This window comes from Schistocerca nitens, chromosome 4 (assembly GCF_023898315.1).
Source record: "Schistocerca nitens isolate TAMUIC-IGC-003100 chromosome 4, iqSchNite1.1, whole genome shotgun sequence".
Taxonomy (NCBI): Eukaryota; Metazoa; Arthropoda; class Insecta; order Orthoptera; family Acrididae; genus Schistocerca; species Schistocerca nitens.
In genome coordinates, this window is record NC_064617.1 from 643,872,397 (window position 1) to 643,889,579 (window position 17,183).

The window sequence follows — 17,183 nt, forward strand, 5'->3', positions numbered from 1 at the left end:
TGCGAAGGAAAGAAAACATATTGAACAGAGAAAAGCTGGACCACGTTCTCTTTCAAATCTGCTGTATGCGAACTCCTGAGGCCTAGGCACCACCCCAATATTTGCACAACATCTATCATCTTCAGTGTGCAATTTGAGTCCTGACTACCGCGTTCGTAGCTATTAACTATAAGTAACAACCCGAATTGTATTCCAGTCGCTTCTTCTCAACAAATGTCTTGAGTGATGTTCGTAGTTTTCTTGTGACTTGACTACATGTCGTCAATGTCACAAGGCTAAGATGTAACGTGGACTCCTATCGACATTCGGGAAATATACACTCCTGGAAATTGAAATAAGAACACCGTGAATTCATTGTCCCAGGAAGGGGAAACTTTATTGACACATTCCTGGGGTCAGATACATCACATGATCACACTGACAGAACCACAGGCACATAGACACAGGCAACAGAGCATGCACAATGTCGGCACTAGTACAGTGTATATCCACCTTTCGCAGCAATGCAGGCTGCTATTCTCCCATGGAGACGATCGTAGAGATGCTGGATGTAGTCCTGTGGAACGGCTTGCCATGCCATTTCCACCTGGCGCCTCAGTTGGACCAGCGTTCGTGCTGGACGTGCAGACCGCGTGAGACGACGCTTCATCCAGTCCCAAACATGCTCGATGGGGGACAGATCCGGAGATCTTGCTGGCCAGGGTAGTTAACTTACACCTTCTAGAGCACGTTGGGTGGCACGGGATACATGCGGACGTGCATTGTCCTGTTGGAACAGCAAGTTCCCTTGCCGGTCTAGGAATGGTAGAACGATGGGTTCGATGACGGTTTGGATGTACCGTGCACTATTCAGTGTCCCCTCGACGATCACCAGTGGTGTACGGCCAGTGTAGGAGAGCGCTCCCCACACCATGATGCCGGGTGTTGGCCCTGTGTGCCTCGGTCGTATGCAGTCCTGATTGTGGCGCTCACCTGCACGGCGCCAAACACGCATACGACCATCATCGGCACAAAGGCAGAAGCGACTCTCATCGCTGAAGACGACACGTCTCCATTCGTCCCTCCATTCACGCCTGTCGCGACACCACTGGAGGCGGGCTGCACGATGTTGGGGCGTGAGCGGAAGACGGCCTAACGGTGTGCGGGACCGTAGCCCAGCTTCATGGAGACGGTTGCGAATGGTCCTCGCCGATACCCCAGGAGCAACAGTGTCCCTAATTTGCTGGGAAGTGGCGGTGCGGTCCCCTACGGCACTGCGTAGGATCCTACGGTCTTGGCGTGCATCCGTGCGTCGCTGCGGTCCGGTCCCAGGTCGACGGGCACGTGCACCTTCCGCCGACCACTGGCGACAACATCGATGTACTGTGGATACCTCACGCCCCACGTGTTGAGCAATTCGGCGGTACGTCCACCCGGCCTCCCGCATGCCCACTATACGCCCTCGCTCAAAGTCCGTCAACTGCACATACGGTTCACGTCCACGCTGTCGCGGCATGCTACCAGTGTTGAAGACTGCGATGGAGCTCCGTATGCCACGGCAAACTGGCTGACACTGACGGCGGCGGTGCACAAATGCTGCGCAGCTAGCGCCATTCGACGGCCAACACCGCGGTTCCTGGTGTGTCCGCTGTGCCGTGCGTGTGATCATTGCTTGTACAGCCCTCTCGCAGTGTCCGGAGCAAGTATGGTGGGTCTGACACACCGGTGTCAATGTGTTCTTTTTTCCATTTCCAGGAGTGTATAATTTAAATTTGTGGAGCCGAACACTGAAGATTTTTGATAAGTCTTACTATTAATACTATTAATATGTTTCAGTTTTCTATCATCAGAATAAGTACAGCTTTTCACAAATGTGCCTCTACTTTTTGAATTCCCCTCGTATACCTGTATGTAGATGATTTTCTAAATAAGCTTTACCTATAATATACTTTTAAAGATGTAACAAGGGATGGCTTTTCTGATAGTGCATATGCGTGAATAGTGAGTTTCGGCATTAACATCTATTTATAAATAGCTGTTTAACCATGCGTAACGCCACGGTCCAAGCTAGTAACATATATAATTCTACTAACCCTCTAAGACATCCCCCCCCCCCCACTGGTAAAAGCACAAATCGTACCCTGGGGTGGGGGGAATACTTTCGAAAAATAGTGATTGGTAGGAATGAGGGTAGGAGTATCTGATGAACTGATAAATACAATCCCACGATCGCACTATTACCTTTATTATCTTTAAACATATATTTTATCAGAATAGCGATTACCTTGACCAAAGCACAATCTTCAAACAGAGAAAAAGTGAGTGAGCAGACGGTAAATCCCTCTATCTATCGATACTGCACAAAACCCACAGAGACTCCTTTAGTGCGAATAATGGGGCGAAAAGACGCAAATTGAATGACAAATTGAGTTAAGCAATTGTAAATCGGATTCTGTACCCCGCTGCTACCTTTCAGGGTGAAGTGGTATGTCGAATGCAACACGTAAAAAACCAGAGCTGCTATTTTGGGAGTTCTAATAAAAGGTCAGAACATCACAAACCGGAGCTTGCGTGTAATACTGACCAACGCTGCCCGCGGATGCCTCGATGGCGACAGCCGCTAGATGAAGTCGCCTGAGCTTCAAACAGATAGCCTCCGAATTGGAGACCGACAGATGAACGTCCCTGAAAATCATTCGTATTGGCAGGATGACCGGACAAGCAAACTTCTCTCAGAAATTCTCTGCAGTGGGAGCGCCAGAGTGACACGATTATCCGGCGTGATAGTCACAAAGCAAGTCTTCGAGAATTCCTTCCACAACACAAAGGAGTTTCTGCTTCAGTGTGTGAGACGCTGGCCAACCGTGGCCGTTCTACAATTAAAGCCCAATCCAAGCACTTTAACAGGTGCTCTAAGCTTCCCACTACCACGGTCTGTAAATTTTACTGCCAATGAATTTTCCGGAGGCGGAAATCTTCAGCTGACGTCACTGTCGACTAGCCAATCCCAGCTATTGTGAGGAGCTTATTCTCGAAAATTCTCGGCGTTTCTGGCGCTAGCGGAGCCTGTTAGGAGCGTTGTGTGCGCGCGGCGCCGCATCGGTTGTTCGCCCGGGGTTGGGTGGCCGTTTCTGCGAATTGTTATTGAAAAGGCCCACAGCTTGTGACGCCGAGACGTGCCCTTTTATTCACGGCACGAAAAGTAGCTTGCTGCCGGCGTGGCCACTGCGAGAGTTCATTGGCCCGCACTCTGAATCCCAAGAGTAAGGAGGGTGCCGCCGGCAACAGGTGAGCAGCAAGGCCCAAGGCTCACATTGATCGGCGGTTACTGTTTTGTCTGGCCGGAAGGCCCCATCCTGTTGGGCGCTTGCCGACTTTTATTGTGTGCGGCAGGTGAACTCCGCGTCGGCGACGCACACGCCTGGAGGCATCTTCTGCAAACACAGGAAAGCTCAAAACTTACTCCATTCCGCCCCATACAATATTACTTCTCTCGGTAAGTTGCACCAAATTACAGGTTGCACGCGACTGGCGATTTAGCGTGAGGATGTTTTCCGCTTGTTCATTTCACTTAATGAATCGAAAAACAGCAAACATCGAAAAATATTAAAGATGTGCAGGTGAGTTGTGCCTTGAAACCTGTGTGGAAGGGCCAAATGGCTTGCCATCTTGCAATCCTAAACAGAATGCAAAAAGCTGTTTCAAAGTGATATATATTTCGCATTGTGGCTAAGCAATTAGCAAACATCACAAAATATAACGATCGCACAAAGAGAACTTGCCGTTGGTGGATTCATCTGTAGTCTGCTTTCACTGAATTTGCAATTTAGAACCATTAAAACATTTTTACCATATTAGTTGCAGTCCTCCCGTATGGAGGATATAGTGACAGACATCCCTGGGGTTGTGAAGCAGCTGAATGGTTTGAAAATAAATAAATCGCCAGGTCCTGATGGGATTCCAATTCGGTTTTACAGAGAGTACTCTACTGCATTGGCTCCCTACTTAGCTTCCATTTATCGCGAATCTCTTGCCCAACGTAAAGTCCCGAGCGACTGCAAAAAAGCGCAGGTGACGCCTGTATATAAGAAGGGTAGAAGGACGGATCCACAAAATTACAGACCAATATCCTTAACATCGGTTTGTTGGAGGATTCTCGAACATATTCTCAGTTCGAATGTAATGAATTTCCTTGAGACAGAGAAGTTGCTGTCCATGCATCAGCAGAAATCATCGCTCCTGCGAAACGCAACTCGCCCTTTTTTCACATGATATCTTGCGAACCGTGGATGAAGGGTATCAGACGGATGCCATATTCCTTGACTTCCGGAAAGCGTTTGACTCGGTGCTCCACTGCAGACTCCTAACTAATGTACGAGCATATGGGATTGGTTCCCAAATATGTGACTGGCTCGAAAACTTCTTAAGTAATAGAACCCAGTACGTTGTCCTCGATGGTAAGTGTTCATCGGAGGTGAGAGTATCATCTGGAGTGCCCCAGGGAAGTGTGGTAGGTCCACTGTTGTTTTCTATCTACATAAATGATCTTTTGGATAGGGTGGATAGCAATGTGCGGCTGTTTGCTGTGATGCTGTGGTGTACGGGAAGGTGTCGTCGTTGAGTGACTGTAGGAGGATACAAGATGACTAGGACAGCATTTGTGATTGGTGTAAAGAATGGCAGCTAACTCTAAATATAGATAAATGTAAATTAATGCAGAGGAATAGGAAAAATAATCCCGTAATGTTTGAATACTCCATTAGTAGTGTAGCGCTTGGCACAGTCACGTCGATTAAATATTTGGGCGTAACATTACAGAGCGATATGAAGTGGGACAAGCATGTAATGGCAGTTGTGGGGAAGGCGGATAGTCGTCTTCGGTTCATTGGTAAAAGTTTGGGAAGATGTGGTTCATCTGTAAAGGAGACCGCTTATAAAACACTAATAAGACCTATTCTTGAGTACTGCTCGAGTGTTTGGGACCCCTATCAGGTCGGATTGAGGGAGGACATAGAAGCAATTCAGAGGCGGGCTGCTAGATTTGTTACTGTTAGGTTTGATCATCACGCGAGTGTTACGGAAATGCTTCAGGAACTCGGGTGGGAGTCTCTGGAGGAAAGGGGGCGTTATTTTCGTGAATCTCTACTGAGGAAATTTAGAGAACCAGCATTTGAGGCTGACTGCAGTACAATTTTACTGCCGTCAACTTATATTTCGCGGAAAGACCACAAAGATAAGATAAGAGAGATTAGGGCTCGTACAGAGGCATATAGGCATCATTTTTCCCTCGTTCTGTTTGGGAGTGGAACAGAGAGAGAAGATGCTAGTTGTGGTACGAAGTACCTTCCGCCACGCACCGTATGGTGGATTGCGGATTATGTATGTAGATGTAGATGCAGTTAAAATTCTTGGTGCATACTTTGTCTACTGGAGGGTGTCTCTTATTTTCTGCTTTATGCACTTCACGCTTTTTTGTTTAAAGAAACTAATTATATTTTCATCTCCTGCTGCGCTTTAATTTCTAGATCTGAAATGCGAAATAACGGTTTTCAGTTCCTGTTAGTAAATGGCTGTGCATCTGGCCGTAGAACGTCACCCTTGGCTTTGTAAGCTCGTAGTAGCCACAGAAAATCTACTTTTTTGTAATTCTTAGTTATAAATTATTCTACCGAGGAAGTAATTTACATATATTTCCATTTTTATTACTTGTAGTAGTGATGTTAATATTTCAATGCGTTACCCCACTTCAGCGATTTCGATATAGGTATTGGATTTTCACTAGAAGGTTCTGTATTTTTCTCGTGGCTCAGTGGTAAGACACTGGATTCGCATTCAGGATGACAGCAGTTTAACTCCCCTACCGAAAAAAAAGTTCAAATGTGTGTGAAATCTTATGGGACTTAACTGCTAAGGTTATCAGTCCCTAAGCTTACACACTACGTAACCTAAATTATCCTAAGGACAAACACACACACCTATGCCCGAGGGAGGACACGAATCTCCGTCGGGATCAGCCGCACAGTCCATGACTGCAGCGCCTTAGACCGCTCGGTCCCCTTCCGACTAACCAGATTTAGGTTTTCTGTGATTTCCGAAAATCGTTAAATCTAAGGCCGAGGTTGTTCATCTACAATGGCATGCCTAAATTCCTTACCCCATCCACCCACCCCCCACTTCCACAAACTGAGCTTGTGTTCTGTCTCCAGTGATCTTGCCAACGACGGTTCGTTGAGGTCTAACGTAGTGCCTGGCGAAAAACACGTGTGACATTCGCGACGGCACTGTGGTAGGTCCTAGCAAGCTTAGATTTACTTCTGGAGGAGATCGAGCGATACTACAACAAACACAAAATATTAGATCACTTTATTAGAACTTGGACAATCTGATGTACTTAACTTGGAAACAACCCATATTCACAGGAATCACACTTACGCATTTGTTATTGTCGCTGAACTATGTTCAAATGTTCAAATGTGTGTGAAATCTTATGGGACTTAACTGCTAAGGTCATCAGTCCCTAACCTTACAAACTACTTAACCTAAATTATCCTAAGGACAAACACACACGCACCCATGCCCGAGGGAGGACTCGAACCTCCGCTGGGAACAGCCGCATAGTCCATGACTGCAGCGCCCTTGACCGCTCGGCTAATCCCGCGCGGCCGCTGATGGTTCAAATGGCTCTGAGCACTATGCGACTTAACTTCTGAGGTCATCAGTCGCCTAGAACTTAGAAATAATTAAACCTAACTAACCTAAGGACATCACACACATCCATGCCCGAGGCAGGATTCGAACCTGCGACCGTAGTAGAGGTCGCTCGATTCCAGATTGTAGCGCCTAGAACCGAACGGCCACTCCGGCCGGCGTTGAACTATAACTTATCACTTGATGCGATACGAATGACAGTTATCTTTCAGTGTGCAACTGACTATTAACTTTGATGTACAGTACTGACTTATACAACTCACGCGCCTGGGCCTGAAGTAAGACGATGCTGTCGTCATTAAGCGACGACTGCCGACTGCGAGAGAGCGGTGCTGTGCTCTGACGCAAGTAATCTTGCGGCAGCGGCGACGTACAGAACTTCTTGTGGACGTGTCTCTGCCGACATCTCGCATTCGTTGCTGCGTCAGACAGCGAATGTCCTTACTTGTGGTTCCACCGAGAGGTACCCAGTCAGTCTGATAGGAGTCCTCGTTCTTCGGATGACGCCACATCCCCCCCCCCCCCAAACCACCGCACCTTCGTACTGTTGTGCGGACATAGACGAGGAGACAGGAAGTGTAACGAGGTCCGACGGCAGCTCCCTGTCCACACCCCAGCATCAACTTTCCGAGTGACCACGAACACCAGCCGGAAAACCAGCCACAGGGTGCACGTCCACATCCAGTGACGCAGACACTGTGGTCACGTTGACTGCAAACAGAGCTCCAGGAGCAGCGGTCTTGGAGACGGCATCTCCACGGACATCGGTCCAGACTACAGGACCGTCAGTGACGCTAAAGGTGGCAGCGACGACGCAGTGTTGATCTCCGCCGGCACCACTCTGAACGACCGCGACGGGCAGAGGCGAAGGTGACTGCTGGTGCGGACCACAGCCGCGTGCTGGACTTGTGGGCTAAAATTCTGCGGTAAAATCGCTGATACAGAGCACCGCAGCTGCTTCTGCTGACGCCAATGCAGCCCAGAGGAAACCTGAACGACGTAAAAGAACGACCCAAGACTTCTGCGATGGCACCGTGCTCCCAACACTATTCCTTACCAAAAATCTTAGAGAAAACCTCGTCCTATGGCTGGAATTTTTTCTGACCTGGCGATAGCAATGGAGATACTATCGAAGACAGTACTGCCAAAGCAGAGTTACCAAACACAGCCTTCCGAAATGCCTTCACAAAAGAAGACAAAGTAAATATTCCAGAATTCGAATCAAGAACAGCTGCCAACATGAGTAACGTAGAATTAAATATCCTCGGAGTAGTGAAGCAACTTAAATCACTTAATAAAAGCAAGTATTCTGGTCTAGAATGTATATCAATTAGGTTCCTTTCAGAATATGCTGATGCAATAGCTCCATACTTAACAATCTTATACAACCGTTCGCTCGACGAAAGATCCTTACCCAAAAACTGGGAAGGTGCACAGGTCACACCAGTATTCAAGAAAGGTAGTAGGAGTAATCCACTAAATTACAGACCTACAGGCCGTGCGGTTCTAGGCGCTTCAGTCTGGAACCGCGTGACCTCTACGGTCGCAGGTTCGAATCCTGCCTCGGGCATGGATGTGTGTGATGTCCTTAGGTAGTTAGGTTTAAGTAGTTCTAAGTTCTAGGGGACTGATGACCTCAGATGTTAAGTCCCATAGTGCTCAGAGCCATTTGAACCAACATGAATTTAGAAAACATCGTTCTTGTCAAACACAACTAGCTCTTTAGTGTTGAGTGCTATTGACAAGGGTTTTCAGATGGACACGGTATTTCTGGATTTCCGGAAGGCTTTTGACACTGTACCAGACAAGCGGCTTGCAGTGAAATTGCCTGTTTATCGAATATCGTCTCACTTATGTGACTGGATTTGTGATTTCCTGTCAGAAACGCCACAGCTCGTAGTTACCGACGGAGAGTTATCGAGTAAAACAGAAGTGATTTATGGCGTTCCCCAAGGTAGTGTTTGCTGTTCCTGATCTATATGAACGATTTGGGAGACAACCTGAGCAGCCCTCTTAGGTTGCTCGCAGATGACGCTGTCGTTTATCGACTAATAGTGATCATAAGATCAAAACAAATTGCAAAAAGATTTAGAAAAGATGTCTGAATGGTGCGAAAATCGGCAGTTGATCCTACATAACGAATAGTGTGAGGTCATCCACATGAGTGCTAAAAATGAATCCGTTAAACTTCGGTTACACGATAAATCAGTCAACGCCAAAGGCCGTAAATTCAACTAAATACCTAGGAATTACCATTACGAACAACTTAAATTGGAAAGAATACATAAAAATGTTGTGGGGAAGGCTAACCAAAGACTGCGTTCTATTGGAAGGACACTTAGAAAATGTAACAGATCTACTAAGTAGACTGCCTACACTACGCTTGTCCGCCCTCTTTTAGAATACTCCTGCGAGGTGTGGGATCCTTACCAAATAGGACTGACGGTGCACATCGAAAAAGTTCAGAGAAGGGCAGCACGTTTTATATTATCGCGAAATAAGGGAGAGAGTGTCAATGAAATGATACAGTTTTTGGGTTGGACATCATTACAACAAAGGCGTTTTTCGTTGCAACGGAATCTTCTCACGAAATTCCAATGAACAACTTTCTCTTCTGAACGAAAACATCGAAAAAGTACAAAGACGGGCAGCTCGTTTTGTATTATCGCGAAATAGGGGAGATAGTGTCACAGACATGATACGTGAATTGGAGCGGCAATCACTAAAACAAAGGCGTTTTTCGTTGCGACGAGATCTTCTCACCAAATTTCAATCACCAGTTTTCTCCTCCGATTGCGAAAACATTCTGTTGGCACCCACCTACATAGGGAAAAATGATCATCACGATAAAATAAGAGAAATCAGGGCTCGCCCAGAAAAATTAGGGGCTCGTTTTTCCCGCGTGCCGTTCGAGAGTGGAACGGTAGAGAGACGGCTTGAAGGTGGTTCCTTTAACCCTCTGCCAAGCACTTTATTGTGAATTACAGAGTAATCACGTAGATGTAGATGTAGATGTGAAAATATTTTGTTGACACCGACCTTCATAGGAAGAAATGATCACCATTACAAAATAAGGGAAATCAGAGCTCGTACGGAAAGATATATGCGTTCGTTCTTTCTCCGCGCTATACGAAGTTGGAATAGTAGAGAATTGTGAAGGTGATTCGATGAACCCTATGCCACGTATTTAAATGTGATTTGCATAGTATCCATGTAGATGTAGATAAACTGTTTCTGCGCGGCGGCAGAAGATAAAACAGACTTCGGTGACGACGATCGTGTGATAATACTGCCAGCGACTTCACGTCACATGGCACGAAGTAGCTTGCTCCCGTGTGTGGAAGGAACGGAGCTTCTCCATGCGACTTTTGAATGTTGGAACGAACCTTTCAGCTTCACCATTAGACTGAAGGTGAAAAGGAGCAGTAGTTACCTCTTGTATGCCACTGTTGTCACAACACTATAGAAAATCGGCTGACGTGAATTGTGGTCTAACACCCTTCCAGCGCACCCGTTTTAGCGGAGTAGCAATTTGCGCAGCGTTTCCAATAAACTTAATGTAATATGTAATACGTGGGTTTGCCCATAACAGCCTGAACCTTCTTGATGTTATAGGGTACCGTCAAATCCTTAACTGCAGCCAAGTGCGAAGAAACTGGATGAGTACCCTGAGCATTTATGACATTTCCTGAATATTAAAGTTCTTCGTGGAAGAAGGAGCACTTTTCCTTGTTACACTTTAAGCCAACCGCGCAAATACGTGAAACAAACATTCTAAACTTGCCAAACGTTTAGAAGGCGTACAACTCGTGATAACACTATCGTCCAGGTAGTTTGTGCATGAAGGGACTTTGGCTGTCAATCGCTCTAGGAAACGTTGAAAAATGGCAGGAGTGGAATCACTTCCGAACGGTAGTCGTTGAAACTGAAAAAAAAAGCAGAAGAGTGTAGATGACAAAAATTTCTTGGACTGCTCGTCCAGTGGTAAGTGCAGGTAAGCCTCACATAAATCAGTCGTGGAAAAGAATCTACCATGTCTCAATCTGTTAATTAATTTCTCCAGTCATGGGAGAGGAAATGAAACAGTGACAGTTTGTGGGTTCACAGTTGCTATGAAATCAGCACACATACGTAAACCTTCTGATGGCTTTTTGAGAATGACCAAAGGTGATGTGGACTCACTTGCAGAAAGATTTGTGTCACCGCTTTCTCTTTCCATAGTTGCAGACCATGAGCAGCCTTCACGTGTATAGCATGGGAGAGTGACCGAGCGCGATAAAATTGTCTTTAACAGTAAAGTACGCCTCAAAATATTTAGTCCTTCCTAATCCTGGTCCAGAAAGGACAGTGTACTTATTACACAAATTAGGAACTGTAGCATGAGACACTGAAACGCTGATGTGTAACACATTCTCTTGTATTCACAGGTTGAGAAAATCAGTCAAGTCCAAACAAAAAATGTTTGCACTGTTTCTAGAACAGAGTATATGAAGTGGAACACTCTTTGTAACATCACGAGAAGTTACAGGCAACCTGGACATGCTTAGTACTAGTACTTTTTTGTCCATCTTAGTATTGGCATTTTTTGTCCGTCATATGCAGACGAAACAGAAGCAGGCTTCTGTAGCTTCATAAGTGTCTTTATTGATAAAGGAAACAGGCGCACATGTGTCCGGCTACAATTTAATTGTCTTTTGAGCCACTCTTAAGAAGACAAAAAGTTTGTTTTTCTGTAGGAGTTGGCTGTTGTTCCGAGAAGCCGCGTGATCTATCGGGGCGGTGCGAGACGTGTGGGACGAGTTGACGGGAGAAGGCTGTAAACTCTTGCTGTGAACACCCGGGGGCCACGGCTGTTTCCGACTCACTACTTGGTGGGAGTGGCAACGGATGTCTTTAAATTTTCCGTCTGGAGGCGGGAATGATGGACTAGTAACTCGCCTAACCTGAGGCGTGGTATTTCGCCGCCGTGGGTGCAGAGAAGACGAGGGCTCCGGTGACAGGGCGCGTGGCTGCGTGACTGTGCCCAGTTGGGTACGCTGGCGACGTGGACACGGTCGGGTGTGAGGAACCTTTGCATCGGAGTTCACCTGCTGTTTCTCTGATAAACTGCAAGTTAAGTTCGTTAAAGGTTTAGATGTTAGTTGAAGAATTTTGGTTTGTCCAACCAGCGTCTTTTCTGCCTTGTGGCCTCCTGCGTTCGGGTTTCCTGTCCCTGTCGCCGGTGTATTTATAGACAGTGATCTTTTCCGCTTCTTATTAGTACTGCCCGGTAGGAAGTGTATTTTTGGGCAGGGATTATTGTTTCAGGTTACATTTTTTCTGCCTTGTGGCCTCCTGCGTTCGGATTTCCTGTCCCTGTCGCCGGTGTAATTATAGACAGTGATCTTTTGGCTTCTTATTAGTACTGCCTGGGAGGAAGTGTATTTTTGGGCAGGGATTATGGTTCCTGATTTGATTCCTCCTCCTCCCCTGGCCTCGTGTGAGGTCGATGTGATTGCTGAATGTGAGGCGTTGTGGGTCTGTTAGTCCGCTTCTAGCCTGAGTATCCTTCGAGAGACAATTGTAGCCGCTCTTACACCCGGTCGGTTAATTATTTATATCCCAGGACATTTTGGTGGCAGGACATGGTATTAAAGTTGTTAGTTATTGTAAAATGTTAAATGATTGTTTTTCTGTATCTGGACCACAGCAGAAGATATCAACGACACAGAAAGGCGAGTCTTCGGTGGCGCCGGCGGTAATGGCAGTGCCGCCCAACATTCACTTCCTGAAAGCTACGCTGTGGCTGTACTCGACATGCAGTGACTCCCTGGCTACCTCATAAACAGACTGTTTGGACATGAACTTGCTTATCACACTGGAAACTCTTTGCATCTGAGAGGTGGCATGAGCCCCCTCTCATATTTCTATCTTACGATTCTCCTCTCTAGTTGCATGCGGTGGAGGGTTGCTTTTCCTTAACACGCGTACTTCCCACGCAGCGTCTCTCGTCACCCGGGTGGGCCGGTGACAGGCGGGCTCGGTGGAACTGGAGAGAGTTAAGCCGACGTGTGTGAGGCAGTCGAGTGAATGCTTTTCAGACGCCGACATTGTCAAGAGACACGCCCGCTGGGGTGTGAAGTAGCGGCTGGGCTAGAGGTTCCGTTACTTCAGAGAAACTTTGCGAAAACACTTTCTGGCGGGCTACCAGCGAGGCGTGGGAATGACTTGTGTACCCACGCAGTTGTGGCGGGAAAATTCCCGCACTTTCTGCAAAATCAGCACAGAAATTGGCGCCAAGAATCTCCATTGGTGGAATGGTAGTGCTCCGGCAATGGAGTGGAATTTCCGCCGGTTTTCGAGTTGCTGATTGGAACGTAACCACGGCCACTGTCGTGGGGGCGGGAATGTTCGGTGTTCGGCCTGTACGGGTGCTCTGAGTAGTCGGCAGTCACCTTTCGGTCGAGGACGTCGAAGCAGCCAGCCCTAGCCTGCGGTACGCCAGATCGTGTTCTGGGAGATAAGAAGACTGTTGGTAATGTACGTCCGCAGCACCGGCAGATAGGGATTTTTCCTAGGTGATAATCAGAGCTCAGCAGAGCGCGCCTGTTCATCCTTTTCTAACTGTGTTCAGTTTCGAGTAACAGCAATTACTATTGGGTTAGCTGTGTGTCTCTCTTGAGATTTGAGTGGAAAGGAATTGGCTCCACATACCACTTCGTCTTAAACCTCAGGATCTAAGTTAGGGACAACTTCACCTTTATAGTGTTTGTATGAATCTCCAATTTTAGCCAATTTGATGATTTATAAATTTCCTGTGTTTCTTTTACTATTCTGTGTTTAAGCTTAATAAATCATATTGTTATTTTGAACAGAACTTTCATTCTGTTAATCGATAGAGCAACCCTATGATTCCTCACTATGCTAATGAAACCTTTGTTTATTTAACTTATGTATCAAATTAAATTATTGCAGGTGCCAAACTCTCTTCTACTCCACTAGCAGGGTTGATTAGAGTCAGTTCGCGTATTTTTTTTATCCTTGTGCAACAGCAAAAGTCGGAGTTAGAATAGGGGGGGCTTAGAGCATGATTTACACATGTGGATTCTAGTAGAATTTAGTGATAAATACACTACTAGCCCCGGCACCTCGCATAATATGGCGACCCTTGGCCTCGGATCTTTCCTGTGAATCTCTGATAAACAAACAGGATTCTTAGTAGGAACATTCAATTTTTTTCTCTCTATTTTTTTTAATGATTAATACCCAAGTTTTTTTTGGTAGTTCCGCGTTTAGTTTTAAGTAGCGGCGCATGACTACAGTTTTGTTTTCAGTGTATATATTTTTTGTTCATTGTTTTTTTTGTGTTTCGCTGATGTGGTGTCTGTACCGCATCGCACTTTGTCGGATTTGTGTGTGGTTTCTGTACCACATCATATTGTGTTTGTGATTACAGCGTTGGAACAGCGTTGTTGAAATTTTATGTTTATGTGTAAAAAATATATGGAGTAGATTAATTTTATTGTGCATTTTAGATGAATTTGTTTTTATGAATGATAACGAGAAGTAAGGCACGACTATTATCGGGCGAAGCTAAAACAAAAGAGGATAGCATAATGGATAAGGGGCAGTTTACTGACGGGAATAGGTTCGGAGATGAGATGGGCACATTTTTAGCAGGACAGGACGCCAGGGGCATTGATGAGGAAGGTGATTTGGACGCGATCTCAGAGCAGCGTTGCGGCCGTGATTATGATAGTGAAGTAGAGGATGAAACAGAGACAGGCACACAGGTCGAGACGGTAGCAGAAGTTTATAGTCAAACGAACGAGTGCAGACAGAGGCCAGCTCGGTCACGTCAGAGCTCTAGCGCCCAGGTGTCCAGAGTTACATCGCCCATGTTTGAAGAGGATCAAGAAGATGACGTAAACCCAATACTGAGCTTCCTACGATCAATGAAAGAAGAAGCTGACGAACAGCGTAAGAAGCAGGAAGAAGCTGACAAACAACGTAAGAAGGAGAAGGAAGAAGCTGACGAACAGCGTAAGAGGGACACTGAGGCAATAATCTCGCATATAGGGGCAATTCGTGGGGAATTATTAACAATAAAGAAAGAATGTGGAGAAGCAAAACAAATGTCAATAGCTGCACAAAAAGTAGCAGGCCTAGCCAAAACGGCAGCAATAGGGGCAATGAAAGTCGCGGAAGCAACTTCTAAACTCGCAGGGCGCTTGCGACGTACAACACAATCCCACTCAAAATCCCTAGCATTCTTAAAAACTCAAGGTAATATCGCGGTTGCGAACTCCACGAAACGAATGGAAGAAGTAGAGAGTCGGATAGCAAAACTAGAGCAAAACGGGCACACGAGCACTGCGCGTTCGGATACCCACGATGGAGTACACAGAATTGTGTCTCCGAGGAAAAGCCCGCCGTGCTCTAGCCCAGTGACAGAGTGCGGAACTAACAATGCACACGCAGAAACAGCAAGTAATAGCTCCAATAATTATAGCCCACTTAGGAGAGTGAATTCTGAGTGCCACTTCCACTGTGATACAGCGGTTGCACATCACAGTTATCAGCAAGATAGAACAGGACACTCAGCAGACGTGCAAGTATCGGAAACGAGTGACAACACCAGTGCGAGGATCAGACAGGATTTTGATCACAATCACTTCCTGTCGATACTGAAATTCCAGAAGTTCAAAGAAAATGGAGGGTCGATGCATCCGAAGAGCTGGGTGATGCAGTTTACAAATTCATTACCGGCATCATGGCCAACCCAGGCAAAATTAGAATTCATGTGTGGACACATCGAAGGCCAAGCCGCGGAAAAGATGCGGGGTGTGGCAGTGACGTGTCGGACTTATCAGGAATTTGTTGGTGCATTCCTGCGGACCTACTGGTCAAAGGAAACGCAAGACAGGATTAAAGAGGAAATAATATTTTGTCCTGAACTGGAAGTGTCCGGGCATAGGAGCGCAACAAAATTTCTTGATGATTTACTCAAGAAGAATCAATTTTTAGATAGTCCATATAGCAACGGAGAAATCATTAAATTTTGCTTTTCCAAATTGCCAGTTAGGTACCAACAGACACTTGTCGGCAAGTGTGGATCTGACATAGAAGCATTCAAGAGTCTATTGCGCGAACTCGAAGTAGTCTTTGATAAACAAGACGCAAAGGACAGGAAGAAGGGGCAAAGTAACAAATACCACGGGCCAGGAAGGGAAGACGACAACAGATCGCATAATCACACTGGTCAGTTAGGAAACCAGGGTTACGGAAGTCAAGGTTACGCTATTCAAGGTTATGGAAACCAAAGACACGGAAACCAGAACGTCAGGGAGCAGGGTCAATCTAGACAAGGAATCTGGGATAGGAGGAATAACGAACGGCAAAGCGACCGTAATTGGAGAGAGCGAAACCAAGGACAACAGTGGAACCAGGAGATTGAAACTAGACCCGCTAATCCTAATGCACGTCAGAGGAGGGGGAGCTTAACAAGGGATTGACGCCAGACTAGTGCGAACACAGGCCGCCGGAATTTCGCACGTAATCTCGGACCTGGCCAACTACGGATGATACATTACGAAGATTTATCAGAAATCCTGCTCGAGGAACATAAAGCAACTCCTCGACAAGATCGGCAGCCTCTTATCACAGTAGCAATAGCTGAAAAGAGTATGAATGCGATAATAGATAGTGGAAGCTACATAACAGCAATATCTGAGGCAGCATACAAGAGGTGCTCTCAGGAGATGGACTGGCCTGTCCTATCGGTTAAGAAAACCAAAATAAAAGGGGCATTAGCGGGTAAATGTACGGAGGTCACCCAACAAACAAGACTGGAATTCTCCTGCCAAGGACACAAAATAGAGTCTAACTTCTGGATCGTGCCAAATCTGGCGATCGACATGATAATAGGAACGGACTTCCTAAATGAACATGAAGCGATAGTTGATCTAGGACGAGGTGAAGTGGTTTTGAGGAAAGGGAATCCCGTCCACATTAAGTTCGACGACCAGCTGATCCCAGCTCAACTACCGTCTAACTGTGTACGGATAAACTATGCGTGTCTGAAAGACAGAAAGGAAGAACAGGTCGACGTTGCGGGTAAGGGAGAGGACACGGATGAGAATGAAGTCGGAATAATGGGAGAAATAAAGGAGAAAATAGGAGAAAAAGTGGAAGCAATAAAGAATATAAGGAGTGACCACCGCAAAGAACTTCATAAATTACTAGTAGAACATGCGGAGGTCTTTCTTCCCAAGACAGGATCAATAAAGAACTTCCAATATGAATTTCGTGTTCGTCCGCACAACCAGTTTCGTGTGCCACCCTATCCAATCCCCTTGGCATATCGACAGAAAGTAGCAGCTGAAATTACGCGAATGCTGAGTGAAGGAATAATTGAACCTACGGCTTCAGCCTATAATAACCCGTTAAGAGTAGTCGAGAAGGCAGATGGTAGTATTCGTTTAGTCTTGGACTCGCGACAAATTAATACCATAATA